Below are 18,218 nucleotides of genomic sequence, written 5' to 3' on the forward strand. Positions count from 1 at the left end.
GGTATTGCAAAAATTTCAAATGGGAGAGAATTTTATCTCATGGGTAAAATTATTATATGACAAGCCGACTGCTAGAATACTGACCAATAACATACTATCTTCGAAATTCCAACTATCCAAGGGCAATAGACAGGGATGTGCATTATCACCCCTGCTATTTGCCCTTGTGATAGAGCCCCTAGCAGAAAGTATAAGAACGCATCTGAATATCCATGGTTATAATACCAAACACTCAAACAATAAAATATCAATATATGCAGATGATGTATTATTATACATTACAAAATCGCAAATCAGCATACCAAACATATTAAATTTAATAGAGGAATTTGGCTCCTTTTCAGGATATAGAATAAATTGGAATAAAAGCGAAAATATGACGATAAAACCTCAAGAGCCGACACACCTTTTAAAATTCCCCTTTAGAATTGCAACAGAAAAATTTAAATTCAAAATTCAAATTACCAGAAAAAATAAATCTTTATTTAATGGAAACTATATGCCCTTACAAACTAAATTAAATGCGTTGATTAAAATTTGGAAAACACTTCCGATGTCTTTAATAGGCAGAATAAATGCTATAAAAATGATTTTTCTACCACAAATTTTGTATTTATTTCAACCAATACCAATATAATTACCTAAAAAAATCTTTTAAAAAATCGACACTGATATCACAAATTTCATATTGGACTATAAATCACATAGAATTCAAAGAAGACACCTGTGTAAGCCTAAAGAATTTGGTGGACTGACACTCCCCAATTTTTTGTACTATTATTGGGCAGTGAACATCAAAAATGTAATTCACTGGTTGGACAAGTCTGCCCAACAAGTAGACTGGATATCAATGGAGAAGGAGGATTGTTCTCCTTTTAATATAGGAGCGACCCTTCTCTCCCCGATAAAACTGAATAATACAATATTGTGGCGGCTCCCAAGGGTCGTGCCACCATAGTGTCGAACCCCTCGGCACAGGAGTGGTTCAGTCCGGAGGCGGCCCTTAGCCGGAGGCTTTAAAGGCAGGGGTTTGGGTGCCATCTTCCTCTCGTTTGGTCTTCCCTACAACCGGGAGGAACAGAATAAAAAGTGCCTCTCAAAACACGACTTTGTGCTTCATTCTGAGACCCACGCACTACATTGGTGACCCCGACTGCTCTCACGGTGGACGCCTCGGAGTCGGCGGTTGGTGCTGTGCTGGAGCAGCTGACGGGCGGAGGTTGGCGGCCCCTGGCCTTCTTCAGTTGGCACCTCAACCGTGCGCAGACCAAGTACAGTGCGTTCGATCGTGAGCTCCTTGCTCTGTACCTGGCTGTGCGCCATTTTTGTTACTTCCTGGAGGGCCGCCCGTTCACCGCCTACACCGACCATAAGCCGCTCACTTTCGCCCTGCAGAAGGTTTCCGATCCCTGGTCCGCACGACAGCAGCGGCAATTGGCCTACATATCGGAGTACACGACATCTATCTGCTACATCAAGGGGAAAGAGAACCGGGTGGCCGACGCATTGTCCCGGCCCGCTATCAACGCCGTGTTCGAGGTGGCGCCCGGAATGGACTATTCTGCTCTGGCGGTGGCACAGCTCACGGACGATGAGGTGCCCGCCTACCGGACTGCCATCTCCGGCCTCCGCCTTGAGGATGTCCCTCTCGGTCCTGGGGGAGTGACAATCCTGTGCGATGTGTCGTCCGGTCAGCCGCGGCCCATCGTCCCTGCCACCTGGCGCCGGAGGGTGTTCGAGGTGATCCACGGACTGGCTCACCCACCAATCCGGGCGACAACGGCACTGGTGGCAGCTCGTTTCATGTGGCACGGTCTGCGCAAGCAGGTTGGCCATTGGGCTCGCACCTGCATTCCGTGCCAGATGGCAAAAATCCAGCGCCATGTCCGTGCGCCTCTCCAGGAGTTTGGTCTACCTCACCGGTGGTTCGACCATCTCCAGATAGACATTGTAGGGCCTCTCCCGCCGTCCCGGGGCATCACCCACCTCCTTACAATGGTGGACCGCTTTACGCGGTGGCCAGAGGCCATTCCGTTGACCGATACTTCAACGGCTACATGTGCTCGTGCGTTGTCCGCGCACTGGATTGCTCGCTTCGGGGTGCCGGCGCACATCTCCACAGACCGGGGGCCACAGTTCACCTCCGAGCTGTGGTCAGCCATGGCTCGCTTGCTGGGGGTGCGGCTACACCACACCACGGCTTACCACCCGCAAGCTAACGGTCTGGTGGAGAGATTCCACCGGCAGCTGAAGGCAGCACTGAAGGCACGACTCTCCGGCCCGGACCGGATGGACGAGTTGCCGTGGGTCATGCTGGGCATCCGGACCGCTCCCAAAGAGGACTTGGCCTCATCATCGGCGGAGCTCGTTTACGGGTCGCCACTCACGGTGCCCGGGGAGTTCGTGCCATCGGCGCCGGGGCAGCAGGGAACGCCCTCATCCACCCTAAAGCGCCTTCGCGAGCAAGTTGGCAGGCTCGCACCCGTCCCGACGTCCCGCCATGGGACATTTCGCCCACACGTGCCATCAGCCCTCAGGGACTGCCCGTACGTCTTCCTGCGCCGTGATGCCCACCGGACGCCACTCCAGAGGCCGTACGAGGGCCCGTTCCGAGTGCTGGAACACGGGCAGTCGACTTTTGTCCTGGACATGGGGGGCCGGCCGGAGGCAGTGTCGATCGACCGTTTGAAGCCGGCACACCTGGACATTGACCAGCCGGTGCTGGTTGCCCAATCTCGGCCTCGAGGGCGCCCCCCTTCACGGCTCCCTCCGCCTGTCACTCCACCTGTCCTCCCGCCGGTCCCTCATCCTGTCCCTCCACCTATGCCTCCGCAAGCCCCACGAGCAGCTAACTTCCGCATGCGGGCCGGCCGGGTCATTCGCCCGCCGGTGCATTTCGTGCCTCTGGTTCTGGGGGGGGGTCCTGTGGCGGCTTGCAAGGGTCGTGCCACCATAGTGTCGAACCCCTCGGCACAGGAGTGGTTCAGTCCGGAGGCGGCCCTTAGCCGGAGGCTTTAAAGGCAGGGGTTTGGGTGCCATCTTCCTCTCGTTTGGTCTTCCCTACAACCGGGAGGAACAGAATAAAAAGTGCCTCTCAAAACACGACTTCGTGCTTCATTCTGAGACCCACGCACTACAATATACAAGAAAAATCCAAATATTCATAGTACAATACGAATTTGGAAACAAATAAAATTAACTCTCAAATTAAGAAATCTATCGCTTCTCTCACCAATAGTTAATAACCCGTCGTTTAAACCATCTATTATTGATAAAACGTTTACCCATTGGGAAAGAATAGGAATTAAAATGCTTGGAGACATGTATGAAATGGGAAATCTTTTATTTCAACAATTACAATTAAAATACAACCTGAAAAGTAATCAATATTTTAAATTCCTTCAAATCCGAGATTACTTGATAAAACACACACACAAGTATATCAAACCTTAACTTCAGATCTATTAGATGAAGGAATAAGCAGAAAGGCGGAATCAATTAATTTAATATCATATTTGTATAACATCATTCTAAATATAGAAATACCATCATCAGAGGCAATTAGAAGGGACCGGGAACAAGAATTATCTATAAAAATTTCGAAAGACAGAAGGGAAAAATACTTGCTATATGTACATAAATGTTCGATTAATGTAAGACATAACTTAATTCAATTTAAAATTTAACATAGATTATATTACTCGAAAACTAAACTGAATAAAACTTTTCCAAATGTTTCCCCCATCTGTGATAAATGCTTATCTCAAGATGCTACTGTAGTACACTCTTTTGTCTCTTGCATAAAACTTCATAAATTTTGGAATGAAATTGTTGGAATCTTCACAAAATTATTTAAAATAAAATTGAACCCCAATAGAGGACTGATTATTTTCGGACCAATGGAAGACGGCTATAAGCTGAGTTCGTTCCAAAAGTGTCTCCTTAATTATGGCTTAATAACGGCAAAAAACGTATACTTAAATTCTGGAAAAATGCACCCACACCAACGTTCAAAATGTGGATTTCAAATATGTCTGAAATGTTACATCTCGAAGATATGAGATTCATCCTATCAGGCAAATCAGGCCAATTCTTAAAGATTTGGTCTCCCTTTATCGACTTATTACAAGCATGTGGTGCATGATCATATTGAATGGCGGTGCAGGCTCGAAGGGCCGAATGGCCTACTCCTGCACCTAATTTCTATGTTTCTATGTTTCTAACACAACCTTAGTTTCAGAACTGGGTGAGGGGTGTGTAAAGATATGAAGCAGGTATATCCCTTTCAATTTTTATTTTTATTTTTCTTCTCTATCCTTTTTTTTTCTTGTTTCATCTCTCATTTATGTTTTCTCTCTCGGGATTTATAGCTTTATGGGCTATTATCTTTATTTTCTCATGAACTATCAATAACATTACTTTATTTAATATTCTCTTTCTCTCTTTTTCTTGCTTTTGTTACCTTTTTTTACTACTAAATTTAAAACAAGAAGTTGTACATGAAATGTATTATGCTATTCATGTTTTATATCATTGTACATTGCTTCTAATAAAAATATTTTAAAAAATAAAATAAAAATACTGCAGATGCTGGAAACATGAAATGTTAAAAAAAAATGCTGGAAACACTTAGCAGATTAGCAGCATCTACAGAATGTTACATTGAATTTTTGTCATATGCACAGTAACATACAGTTGCAACAAAAATCTTACTTGCAGCAGTATTGCAGGCATATAGACTTGGATGACAAATAAAACTTAAATTCTACAGCTGTTCCTGAACCTGGCGGTGTGTGACTTCAGACTTATTTCTGTACCTCCTACCCAATGGTAGCAGCAAAAATAAGGAATTGCCCAGATTGTGGGATCCTTCATTATAGATGTTGCCTTCTTGAGGCAGCTCATCATGTAGATGGTGGGGAGATCTGCGCCCATGACAGTCCGGGCTGAAAGCTCTTCATTAGAACTGCGCCAAAGAGAAAACAAATTAATTTTTAAGTGGAGACGGATGGAAAGGAAAAGGAGAGGCGAGAATGCCATGGTGACTAGATGCTGATGGAGTCATTTGGTTAGAGGCACAAGAAACTGCAGATACTGGAATCTTGAGCAAAACACATAGTGCTGGAGGAACACAATGAGCCAGGCAGCATCCATGGAGGGAATGGATGACATTTCACGTCAGGACATTTGTTCTGATTGATTAGCTGATTGGTTAATGAGGAGAGTTGCAGCTGATTGGGTGCAGCTGATTGGGTGCAAACTCAGGTTAGCATTTCTGCTTTCTGATTAAAGGTACAGTGAGCCAAGGATACAGTGGGCTAAAGGTACAGTGCTTTAGTAAAGGTACAGTGAGCTAAGGGCACAGTGCTTTAGTAAAGGTACAGTGCTTTTTGTTTATATAATAAAGGTACAGTTTAAAGGTCACGAGGGAGCAGCTGTTGTGAGTCAGATACCTGCTGATTTCTCCCAGCAGTTTCTATTGTATTGTACTTGTATCGGATCCAGGGTAAGGCGGGAGAATGACAGCTAGAGCAGTGTACTGTTCTGGATGTCAGATGTGGGAGGTCATGGTGTTGGATGGCCCTCCAGACGTCCACATCTGCACCAGGTGCATCGAGATGGGGCTCCTAAGGGACCGTATTAGGATCCTGAAGCAGCAGCTCGATGACCTCTGTCTTGTCAGGGAGAGTGAGGAGGTCATAGAGAGGAGTTATAGGGAGGTGGTCACTCCAAAACCACGGGAGAGAGACATGTGGGTCACCCGAGGGTAGCGACAGCGGACGGGCCTCCAGCACAGAGACCGGCCCTGTTGCTCCGAATGTTAGGGACAAAAAGAAGAGGGCAATAGTAATTGGGGACTCTATTGTTAGGGGGTCGGATAGGCGATTCTGTGGACGCAGTCGGGAGACCAGGATGGTGGTCTGCCTCCCTGGTGCCAAGGTCTCGGACATGTCTCAACGCGTCCAAGATATCCTGAAATCAGAGGGAGAGGAGCCTGAGGTCGTGGTACATATAGGTACCAATGACATAGGTAAAAAAAGGGAAGAGGTCCTGAAGGGAGGATTTAGGGAGTTGGAGGAGAGTTAAGGAAAAGGACCAAAAAGGCAACAATCTCAGGATTACTGCCTGTGCCACGCGACAGTGAGAGTAGGAATGGAGCGAGGTGGAGGATAAATGCGTGGCTGAAAGACTGGTGCAGAGGGCAGGGATTCAAGTTTCTGGATCATTGGGACTTATTTTGGGGAAGGTGGGACCTGTACAGAAAGGATGGGTTGCACTTGAACCCGAGGGGGACCAATATCCTGGCGGGGAAATTTGCAAAGGCTACTGGGGAGACTTTAAACTAGAATGGTTGGGGCGAGGGACTCAAATAGAGAAAGCCAGTAGACAGAATGGGAGGCAGGAAGCAGAAAAGGGAAGCACTCGGACACAAGAGGAGAAAGAAGAAAAAGGAAATAAACAGAGAATAAGAGGCGGGAGGTTTCTTAAATGTGCATATTTTAATGCTAGGAGCATTGTAAGAAAGGTGGATGAGCTTAGAGTCTGGATAGACACCTGGAAGTATGATGTTGTGGCGATCAGTGAAACATGGTTGAAGGAGGGCTGTGATTGGAAACTAAATATTCCAGGATTTCGTAGCTTCAGGTGTGATAGAATTGGAGGGGCAAGAGGTGGAGGTGTTGCATTGCTAGTCAGGGAAGATATTACAGCAGTGCTTTGGAAGGATAGATTGGAGGGCTCATCTAGGGAGGCTATTTGGGTGGAGCTGAGAAGTGGGAAAGGTGTAGCAACACTTATAGGGGTGTATTATAGACCGCCAAATGGGGATCGAGAATTGGAAGAGCAAATATGTAAGGAGATAGCAGATATTAGTAGTAAGCACAAGGTAGTGATTGTGGGAGATTTCAACTTTCCACACATAGACTGGGAATGGGCTGGATGGTTTGGAGTTTGTAAAATGTGTGCAGGATTGTTTTTTGCAGCAATACATAGAGGTGCCTACTAGAGGAGGGGCAGTGCTGGACCTCCTGTTAGGAAATGAGAAGGGACGGGTGGCGGAGGTATGCGTTGGGGAGCACTTCGGGTCCAGTGATCACAATACCATTAGTTTCAATATAATTATGGAGAGGGTCAGAACTGGACCTAGGGTTGAGATTTTTGATTGGAGAAAGGCTAACTTTGATGAGATACGAAATGATTTAAAAGGAGTGAACTGGGATTTTGTTTTATGGGAAGGATGTAGAAGAGAAATGGAGGACATTTAAAGGGGACATTTTGAGAGTACAGAATCTTTATGTTCCTGTTCGGTTGAAAGGAAACAGTAAAAATTGGAAAGAAACCTGGCTTTCAAGGGAAATTGGACATCTTGTTCGGAAAAAGAGGGAGATCTACAATAATTATAGGCAGCATGAAGTAAATGAGGTGCTTGAGGAGTATAAGGAATGTAAAAAGAATCTTAAGAAAGAAATTAGAAAAGCTAAAAGAAGATATGAGGTTGCTTTGTAAGGTGAAAGTAAATCCAAAGAGTTTCTACAGCTATATTAATAGCAAAAGGATAACGAGGGATAAAATTGGTCCATTGGAGAGACAGAGTGAACAGCTATCTGCAGAGCCAAAAGAGATGGGGGAGATATTGAACAATTTCTTTTCTTCGGTATTCATCACCAAGGAGAAGGATATTGAATTATGTGAGGTAAGGGAAACTAGTAGAGTAGCTATGGATATTATGAGTTTCAAAGTAAAAGAAGTACTGACACTTTTGAAAAATATAAAAGTGGATAAGTCTCCAGGTCCTGACAGGATATTCCCTAGGACATTGAGGGAAGTTAGTGCAGAAATAGACGGGGCTATGACAGAAATATTTCAAATGTCATTAGAAACGGGAATAGTCCCCGAGGATTGGCGTACTGCGCATGTTGTTCCATTGTTTAAAAAGGGTTCCAAGAGTAAACCTACCAATTATAGACCTGTTAGTTTGACTTCAGTGGTGGGCAAATTAATGGAAAAGATACTTAGAGATAATATATATAAGCATCGGGATAAACAGGGACTGATTAGGAACAGTCAACATGGATTTGTGCCTGGAAGGTCATGTTTGACTAATCTTCTTGAATTTCTTGAAGAGGTTACTAGGGAAATTGACGAGGGTAAAGCAGTGGATGTTGTCTATATGGACTTTAGTAAGGCCTTTGACAAGGTTCCTCATGGAAGGTTGGTTAAGAAGGTTCAACTGTTGGGTATAAATGCAGGAGTAGCAAGATGGATTCAACAGTGGCTGAATGGGAGACGCCAGAGGGTAATGGTGGATGGCTTTTTGTCGGGTTGGAGGCAGGTGACTAGTGGGGTGCCTCAGGGATCTGTGTTGGGTCCTTTGTTGTTTGTCATGTACATCAATGATCTGGATAAAGGTGTGGTAAATTGGATTAGTAAGTGTGCAGATGATACCAAGATAGGGGGTGTTGTGGATAATGAAGAGGATTTCCAAAGTCTACAGAGTGATTTAGGCCATTTGGAAGAATGGGCTGAAAGATGGCAGATGGAGTTTAATGCTGATAAATGTGAGGTGCTACACCTTGGCAGGACAAATCAAAATAGGACGTACATGGTAAATGGTAGGGAATTGAAGAATGCAGTTGAACAGAGGGATCTGGGAATAACCGTGCATAGTTCCTTGAAGGAGGAATATCATATAAATAGGGTGGTAAAGAAAGCTTTTGGTATGCTAGCCTTTATAAATCAGAGCATTGAGTATAGAAGCTGGGATGTAATGTTAAAATTGTACAAGGCATTTGTGAGGCCAAATCTGGAGTATGGTGTACAATTTTGGTCGCCCAATTATAGGAAGGATGTCAACAAAATAGAGAGAGTACAGAGGAGATTTACTAGAATGTTGCCTGGGTTTCAACAACTAAGTTACAGAGAAAGGTTGAATAAGTTAGGTCTTTATTCTTTGGAGCGCAGAAGGTTAAGGGGGGACTTGATAGAGGTCTTTAAAATGATGAGAGGGATAGACAGAGTTGATGTGGACAAGCTTTTCCCTTTGTGAATAGGGAAGATTCAAACAAGAGGACATGACTTCAGAATTAAGGGACAGAAGTTTAGGGGTAACATGAGGGGGAACTTCTTTACTCAGAGAGTGGTAGCGGTGTTGAATGAGCTTCCAGTGGAAGTGGTGGAGGCAGGTTTGTTGGTATCATTTAAAAATAAATTAGATAGGCATATGGATGAGAAGGGAATGGAGGGTTATGGTATGAGTGCAGGTAGGTGGGACTAAGGGAAAATAATTGTTCGGCACGGACTTGTAGGGCCGAGATGGCCTGTTTCTGTGTTGTAATTGTTATATGGTTATATGGTTATATGGTTAAACAGAGAAAGCAACTTACTTGAAATTGTTGAAATTGATATTTAATGTAGAACACTACAACGTGCACAGAAGGAAGATGAGGTATTTTACTTCCTACCAAAAGGTATGAACATTGAATTCTCCAAATTTAAGTAACTAACCAAAATCACCTCCCCCCCCCCCCCCCAAATCCTTCATCTAGCTTTACAATTTGCAACACCAATCCTTTTGTCTTACATCTGTTTTTTTTTCTATCTCTGATCGTTGTTCAATCATGTCTATCAGCAACCTCCGTCGGCAGTACCCAACAATTTTTTGCCAGGCTTTCTCTTGCACCTCCATTCCATCGTTCTTTCCACCCCCTCCCACCACCATGTCAAAAGTAGAATCCTGTCTCAAAACCTCAAATTCATGTTGTCCAGAGATGCTGCCAAACCCACAGAGCTACTCCAGCACTGCATCTTTTCTCGAAAATAAGGTATTGCTCCTCAAATATCCATTGGGCCTGGTTATAACAGGTGGTTATAGCAGGAGATTATCAGTAGATAGGACAGAGTGGGTGGAACAGACAACTGGAACCAGTTTCACCCCAGTGGACTCAAGGCAATGTCGACAAAACAGTCACTGAGTCTGCATTTAGTTTCTCCAATACAAACAAAAACATCTGGAAGTATCATATGGATCCTTGGAAGTAGGGAAGTAAAGATCTAAAATAGGGGATTGCATCTCCTGCAGTTGCAGTGGGAACTGTCGTGAGAAGAATACTGAAAATGGAAGAATGGATAAGGAATAATCAGCTCAGAGTGCTGAAAAGAAAGGGGAAAGAAAGATGTCTATGTCTATGTCTATGTGATCAAAACAGAAAATCCTGGAAACACTACATTCAGAGGGTGGTGGATGAACTAGATTTTAAAACGTATCTCCATATAGAAACTAAATATTGTTTCTGAAAGGGGCAGTTAAGGTAGGTACAATTACAACATTGGAAAAACATTTGGACAGGTACATGGTTAGAGAGTCAGAGAGTGATACAGTGTGGAAACAGGCCCTTCGGCCCAATTGCCCACACCGGCCCACAAAGTCCCAGCTACCCTAGTCCCACTTGCCTGTGCTTGGTCCATAACCCTCCAAACCTGTCCTATCCATGTACCTGTTGTAAGTTATTGGGGCCAATCCGGACTTGGACAAGGACATGGATATTTTAAAAGACAAATTTGCTGGCTGCAACGGAAACCCCACCCCCAATCCACATCAAGAATCAAACCCGTCTGGCCTGTGGACTTGGACATCACACAACGGTGTGAACAGGAAAGGCTGAGACGGAGATAACGAGATTCTCTTGGATACACAAAGGGAGGAACCAAGCCTCAGCAGACGGTGGTAAACAGGCCAGCACAAGCACAATCACCATCGGGGATGATAACGATCAGGCTGAGGGATCATGACATCAGCAAACCCCTTATCATCGGAAGCCTATTGTTCATGCCAGATCGAAACTGGGAAACATCAAAAGAACGCCTTTTATCCAGAGGACCACCTGGGGGTTTCAAAGGAAGCTCAGGTATAAAGGTCGAAGTCAAGCCAGAACTCTCTCTTCTTCCTGCTCTTCCTGCTCTGCTGGACAGCTCGTGGGCCTGCATCGACTTAGCTGTGAGTATCCTGGTGACCTGGTGAAAATTCCCGAAATAGTATAGAGGTCGAGGGGGAGTAACTTGTGTTAAAGTAAGTTTCACGACGTGCCCGATAGTTTTCGCCCATAGTCTTAGTTTAAAGCATAAGTTTAGCCACATATTATGTAGTGTTGGTGAGATTCGATTTCTCATTGTTTAATAAAGCCTGTAAATTTTAGACTTGCTTTGAGTCCATCTTGGTTTCTGTTTTCTCTCATCGGCACACTCTGGTCAATTCAACCTTTTATCATATCACACCATAATTCCGAGGTCTAGAACCTAGGGGAATCCTTTTTGTGGAGTAAAGGGAAACGCAAAACCCCTACACTGTGCAACTGTTTCTTAAACAATAGGAGAGTTCCAGCCTCAACTACCTGCTCTGGCAGCTTGTTCCATACACCCACCACCCTCTGTGTGAAAAAGATACCTCTCGGATTCCTATTGAATCTTTTCCCCTTCACCTTTCCCCTATATCCTCTGGTCCTCGATTCCCCTACAATGGGTAAAAGACTCTGTGCAGCTACCCGATCTATCCTTCTCATGATTTTGTATACCTCCATAAGATCTCCCCTGACAACAGACCTGACAACATTCTCTTAAATATTTTCTGAACCCTTTCAAGCTTGACAATATATTTCCAATAAAATGGTGCCCAGAACTGAACATAATATTGTAAATGTGGTCTCACCAACGACTTATACGACTGCAACATGACCTCCCAACATTTATACTCAATACTCTGACTGATGAAGGCCAAAGCGCCAAAAGCCTTGTTGACCACCTTATCTACTTGCGACTCGGCCTTCAAAGAACCATGCACTTGTACTCCTAGATCCCTCTGCTCTACAACACTACCCAGAGGCCTACTATTTACTGTGTAGGTTCTGCCCTTGTTTGACATCCCAAAATGCAACACCTCACACTTCTCTGTATTAAATTCCATCAACCATTCATCTGCCCACCTGGTCAATCGATCCAGATCCTGCTGCAAAAGTTCACAACCTTCTTCACTATCTGCAAAACCACTAACTTTTGTATCATCAGCAAACTTGTTAATCTTGCCCTGTATGTTCTCATCCAAATAATTGATGTAGATGACAAACAGTAACGGGTCCAGCACCGAACCCTGAGGCACACCACTGGTCACTGGCCTCCAATCCGAGAAGCAACCTTCCACCATCACCCTCTGCTTACTTCCATGGAGCCAATTTGCTATCCATTCAGTTATCTCTCCTTGGATCCCATGATATCTAACCTTCCAGAGCAGCCCACCATGTGGCACCGTCGAACGCCTTGTGTCGATGTACACAACATCTACAGCTCTGCCCTCATCAACCTTTTTGTTCACATCTTCAAAAAAATCAATCAGATTTGTGAGACATGACCACCCATTTACAAAACCATGCTGACTGTCCCTAATCAGCCCTTGCCCATCCTAATGCCTATATATCCTATCCTTCAGAATACTCTCCAGTTACCTACCAACTACAGATGTTAAGTTCACTGGCCTACAGTTCCCAGATATCTTCCCTGCAGCCCTTCTTGAATAGAGGCACCACATTTGCCACCCTCCAATATTCTGGCACCTCTAATCTATTTAAGGACGACTCATACATTTCAACCAGGGCTCCCCCAATTTCCTCACCAGTTTCCTGCGATGTCATTGGATTTATCTGATCAGGCCCTGGAGATTTTTCTACCTTCAAACATGACAGCACCTTCAGTACTTTCTCAACGGTAACCTGACTGCTCTCATGACATTTTCAGTGACTGCTCTAATTTCCTCTGTCCCACTGTCTTTCTCCTTGGTTAATACAGAAGATCAATACTCATTGAGGACCTTGCCCATCTCCTGTGGCTTCACACAGGGGTGACTGCTTTTACTCCTGAGAGGTCCCACTCTCTCTCTAGTTACCCTTTCCCCCTTATCATCATCATATACTTATTAAAAGTCTGATCTTGTATGTGTGTATATGTGTGTGTATAAGTGTATGTATATATGCGTGTATATTTGGTTGTCTTTACATCTTTGCAAAAACATTACGTGGTAACGATTACATTTTTACATATTCTGATTGACATTTTCCCCCTCTAGGCAGAGAACACATTCACTGAACATTTTATGCTTTATTTCTCGACTTATTCTTGATTTAATATTGATTAAAAGTTTAAAAAAGTCAAAAGACTTTGCATTTAAAATGACCAGCTTCAACTGATGACATCACAATGGCTCGATTAGCAGTGACCAGCTTCACTGAAGATTTCATCCTATATTTGATGTTATTCTTGATTAAAGTTTTAAAAATGCCAACTTTCACAAGGTCTTTACATATTTTGATTCACATTTTCCCCCTCTAGGCAGAGAACACCTTCACTGAACATTTTATGCTTTATTTCTCGACTTCTTACTGATTAAAGTTTAAAAAAATCAAAAGACTTTGAATTCAAAATGACCAGCTTCAACTAATGACGACACAATGGCTCGGCGAGCAGTGATCAGCTTCACTGAAGATTTAATTCTATATTTCACAAGTTATTTGCGATTAAAGCTTTAAAAATGCCAACTTTTACAAGATTTTTACTGTCAAAATTATTCCTGCCATCTTCCAACACACTTTGATACAATATTGCGACACAGAAACACTCTGAACATTTCACCTCACAGGAGGGGGAGGGCGAATTGCTATTGCAAAACGCAAGGCAAGTGCAATTGAGGGAGGCGGGGAGTGCTGGAATCTTACGTTCGGGAACGGCTTGAATTGGAGGAACACGCCTCTCGTGGGGGCTACAGGTAGGGAACGGGTGCGTTGGGGGAGCAGACCCAACGGGTCTGCACTTGGTCTACTATACATTAAAAGTTTGATATTGTACGTGTGTATAGGTAGTTGTCGTTACATCTTTGCAAAAACACTACGCGGTAACTATTATATTTTTACATATTCTCATTGACATTTTTCCCCTCTAGGCAGAGAACACCACTGAACATTTTATGCTTTATTTCTCGACATTCTCAGCTTATTACTGAATAAAAGTTTTTTAAAAAAGACTGAATTTAAAACGACCAGCTTCAACTGATGATGTCACAATGGCTCGGCAAGCAGTGACCAGCTTCACTGAAGACTTCATTCTATATTTGACAAGTTATTCGCGATTAAAGCCTTAAAAATACCAACTTTCACAAGATTATTACATATTTTGATTCATATTTTTCCCCACTAGGCAGAGAATACCTTCACTGAACATTTTATGCATTATTTCTCGACTAATTACTGATTAAATTTAAAAAAAAATCAAAAGTCTGAATTTAAAATGACCAGCTTCAACTGATGACGTCACAATGGCTCGGCTAGCATGACGACGCAGGAACACTGAACTTTTCATCTCACGGGGGGGGGGGGGGGGGGGGGGGGGGGTGGATTGCAATTGCAACACGTTGGGGAAGTGCAATTGGATTTTTTTTAAATTTCCACTGCTCAGGGAGGCAGAGGAGTGCTGGAATCTTGCATTCGGGAATGGCTTGAGTTGGAGGACCTCGCCTCCCGTATGGGCTATGGGTAGGGAACGCGTGCATTGGGGAGCAGACCCAATAGGTCTGAACTTGGTCTAGTGTATTTAAAAAATCTTTTGGGATTGGCTTTTATGCTAGCCTCCAGAGGGATCTCCTGGCCCCTTTTTGCTCTTCTGATCTCTTTTTTTTAAGTTTGCTCCTTAGTTCTCGAAACTCTTCTAAGGATGCACTGGATACCAGCTACCTATACCTGTCCCATGCATCTTTCTTGTATTTGACTAACTTCTCAATTTCCCTCATCAGCCAATCTTCTTTAAGTTTGTCTGCTTTGAGTTAGGAAAGGTTTAGAGGTATATGGGCCAAATGCAAGGAAATTGGAGTAGCTTAGATGTGGCATCTTGGTCAGCATTGTGCCAAATAATCAGTTTCTGTGCTGAATTGTTCTATGATTGCAAGTCAGGCAGTGTCTTCGAAAAGATAAACACATTTTCGTCTGGTGGTGGGGTCTTATTGAAGGTGGAAGATATTGTGAAAGACGACCCATTAAATGTGGGGCCTAATAGAGTGGAAAGTCGGGACCAGGGGAACTCTATGATTGCTCTGTCAACGAGAGCAATGAGAGCAGAGGTGCAGGATATTTATATGATCTGGCAAAGGTAGAGGAAAGCCATGTTTCAGGAAGGGAAAATAACATCTCAGGGGCACCTGCATGGAATGTCCTGACATTGGAGCAGAAATAATGAAACCTGAGAATGGAATGGAGTTATAGAAACATAGAAACATAGAAAATAGGTGCAGGAGTAGGCCATTCGGACCTTGGAGCCTGCACCGCCATTCAATATGATCATGGCTGATCATCCAACTCAGTATCCCGTACCTGCCTTCTCTCCATACCCCCTGATCCCTTTAGCCACAGGGGCCACATCTAACTCCCTCTTAAATATAGCCAATGAACTGGCCTCAACTACCTTCTGTGGCAGAGAATTCCAGAGAATTCACCACTCTCTGTGTGAAAAATGTTTTTCTCATCTCGGTCCTAAATGATTTCCCCTCTATCCTTAAGCTGTGACCCCTTGTCCTAGACTTCCCCAACACCGGGAACAATCATCCTGCATCTAGCCTGTCCAACCCCTTAAGAATTTTGTAAGTTTCTATAAGTTCCCCCTTAATCTCCTAAACGCTAGTGAGTACAAGCCTAGTCTATCCAGACTTTCCTCATATGAAAGTCCTGACATCCCAGGAATCAGTCTGGTGAACCTTCTCTGCATTCCCTCTATGGCAATAATATCCTTCCTCAGATTTGGAGACCAAAACTGTACGCAATACTCCGGGTGTGGTCTCACCAAGACCCTGTACAACTGCAGTAGAACCTCCCTGCTCCTATACTCAAATCCTTTTGCTATGAATGCTAACATACCATTCGCTTTCTTCACTGCCTGCTGCACCTGCATGCCTACTTTCAATGACTGGTGTACCATGGCACCCAGGTCTCGTTGCATCTCCCCTTTTCCTAATCGGCCACCGTTTAGATAATAATCTACTTTCCTGTTTTTGCCACCAAAGTGGATAGCCTCACACTTATCCACATTATACTGCATCTGCCATGCATTAGCCCACTCACCCAGCCTATCCAAGTCACCTTGCAGTCTCCTAGCATCCTCCTCACAGCTAACACTGTCCCCCAGCTTAGTGTCATCTGCAAAATTAGAGATGTTGCATTCAATTCCCTCATCCAAATCATGAATATATATTGTAAATAGCTGGGGTCCCAGCACTGAGCCTTGCGATACCCCACTAGTCACTGCTTGCCATTCTGAAAAGGACCCGTTTACTCCTACTCTTTGCTTCCTGTTTGCCAGCCAGTTCTCTATCCACATCAATACTGAACCCTCAATACCGTGTGCTTTAAGTTTGTATAGTAATCTCTTATGTGGGAGTCTCTTATGTGTGTTGAAGGAAGTAAGGTGGGAGGAAGTATAGTTGACGTGGCTGTGGAAACAGGAGGGCTTGTCTTGGATATTTGCTTTTAATCTGTATCTGAGACTAAGATCCAAAAGAAAGGAAAACTGTTGGATATGGATCATGTGAAGAGCAGAGTGAATATTGTCAGCATTCAGTTTCTCCATGGGGATATGTTTTAATATATATCTTCTTTATAATATTTCAGATACAATATTGCTTATTTATTTTTTGAAATGTTTGTCTGGATAGCTTTACACCATTTAATACTTCACTTTTTCTAAAACACCAGTGGGGCCAATTTAACAGTCTAGAAGCTATCTAGAAACAAGTAACAAAGCATTTCCAGTAATACATGGAAAGAGGAGAATTGCCGATGATGCCGATGATGCAGCTTCCAAATGTATTTCAATGGTTCAAATAAGATTTTCCTGTAGAACTTTCTATTGTTAGTTGTAAGGAATAATTCGACCTTGGAAATGAAAATTACTGATCTAATATCACCTATTTTACATTATATGTAGTTAGCAATTGCTTTACATGGGCATTTCACTTCTCTTGGTGTTAAATTGAATGACTTTGACCAATTTTAATAATGGCTATTGCAGTTGAGTTCTATGATAGGGACACAATGCAAACATGCTTTATTACTGTCAAAGTCCACATTCACATTTTACATCGATTGCTAATACTCCCTCATTACTGGAAAATCAAAGATTATTTTCATAACTGAAAGATTCTCCTTGGCATTAGAGAGGTTTTATTCAGCTAACATGTAAGGATATGAAAGGTTGACAATTCTATTGAAGAGTGGTGCTGGAGTAATAAGATTTAGCCCAAAGGTATTTCCTATTAATATGGTGGAAGAATTATTGGTTGCTATTTTTCTTAAAGGCCTCTTCCAATTAAAGCTGTCCTAATGAGTTTTGGAGTCTCTCATCAGAAAATATTTTTTTTCAACAGCACATCCCATTTTCACAATATGCAGAATTTAAATAAGTGCTCTTATGAATATTCACCGTTCTATCTAATTACCTCTGTCATTCTAATCAAAGTTTGATATATGGGACCAATTAGCAATGACTTACAGATTCACCAGTCTAAAAAAATGATTGGGCCAGTCACAACATTGTGTATACAAATTTGCTCTTATGGGCCTGTCCCACTTACGCATTTTTTAAGGCTACTGCCGGCGACTGTCATAATCTTGTCAGATCGCGGAAAAAACGGCGACTGTACCCCATCCTATAACTATTTCTAAGAGAAGCTACGACAACCTATGACCTAGTTGAAGTCACGCTACGACAAGAGGACATGACTTCAGAATTAAGGGACATAAGTTTAGGGGTAACATGAGGGGGAACTTCTTTACTCAGAGAGTGGTAGCGGTGTGGAATGAGCATCCAGTGGAAGTGGTGGAGGCAGGTTCGTTGGTATCATTTAAAAATAAATTGGATAGGCATATGGATGAGAAGGGAATGGAGGGTTATGGTATGAGTGCAGGCAGGTGGGACTAAGGGAAAAAAGTTGTTCGGCACGGACTTGTAGGGCCGAGATGGCCTGTTTCCATGCTGTAATTGTTATATGGTTAATCAATAAAGGACTATAGGCCTATTGCGAGTTTAGGTACAGGGACAGGGACATATCTATCCATGCACTGTATACTTGTATTTATACTTATGCATTTAAAATATGTATGTCATGTTTTATACTTTGGCAATATTACAATGTTTTTTTA

This window comes from Amblyraja radiata, chromosome 6 (assembly GCF_010909765.2).
Source record: "Amblyraja radiata isolate CabotCenter1 chromosome 6, sAmbRad1.1.pri, whole genome shotgun sequence".
Taxonomy (NCBI): Eukaryota; Metazoa; Chordata; class Chondrichthyes; order Rajiformes; family Rajidae; genus Amblyraja; species Amblyraja radiata.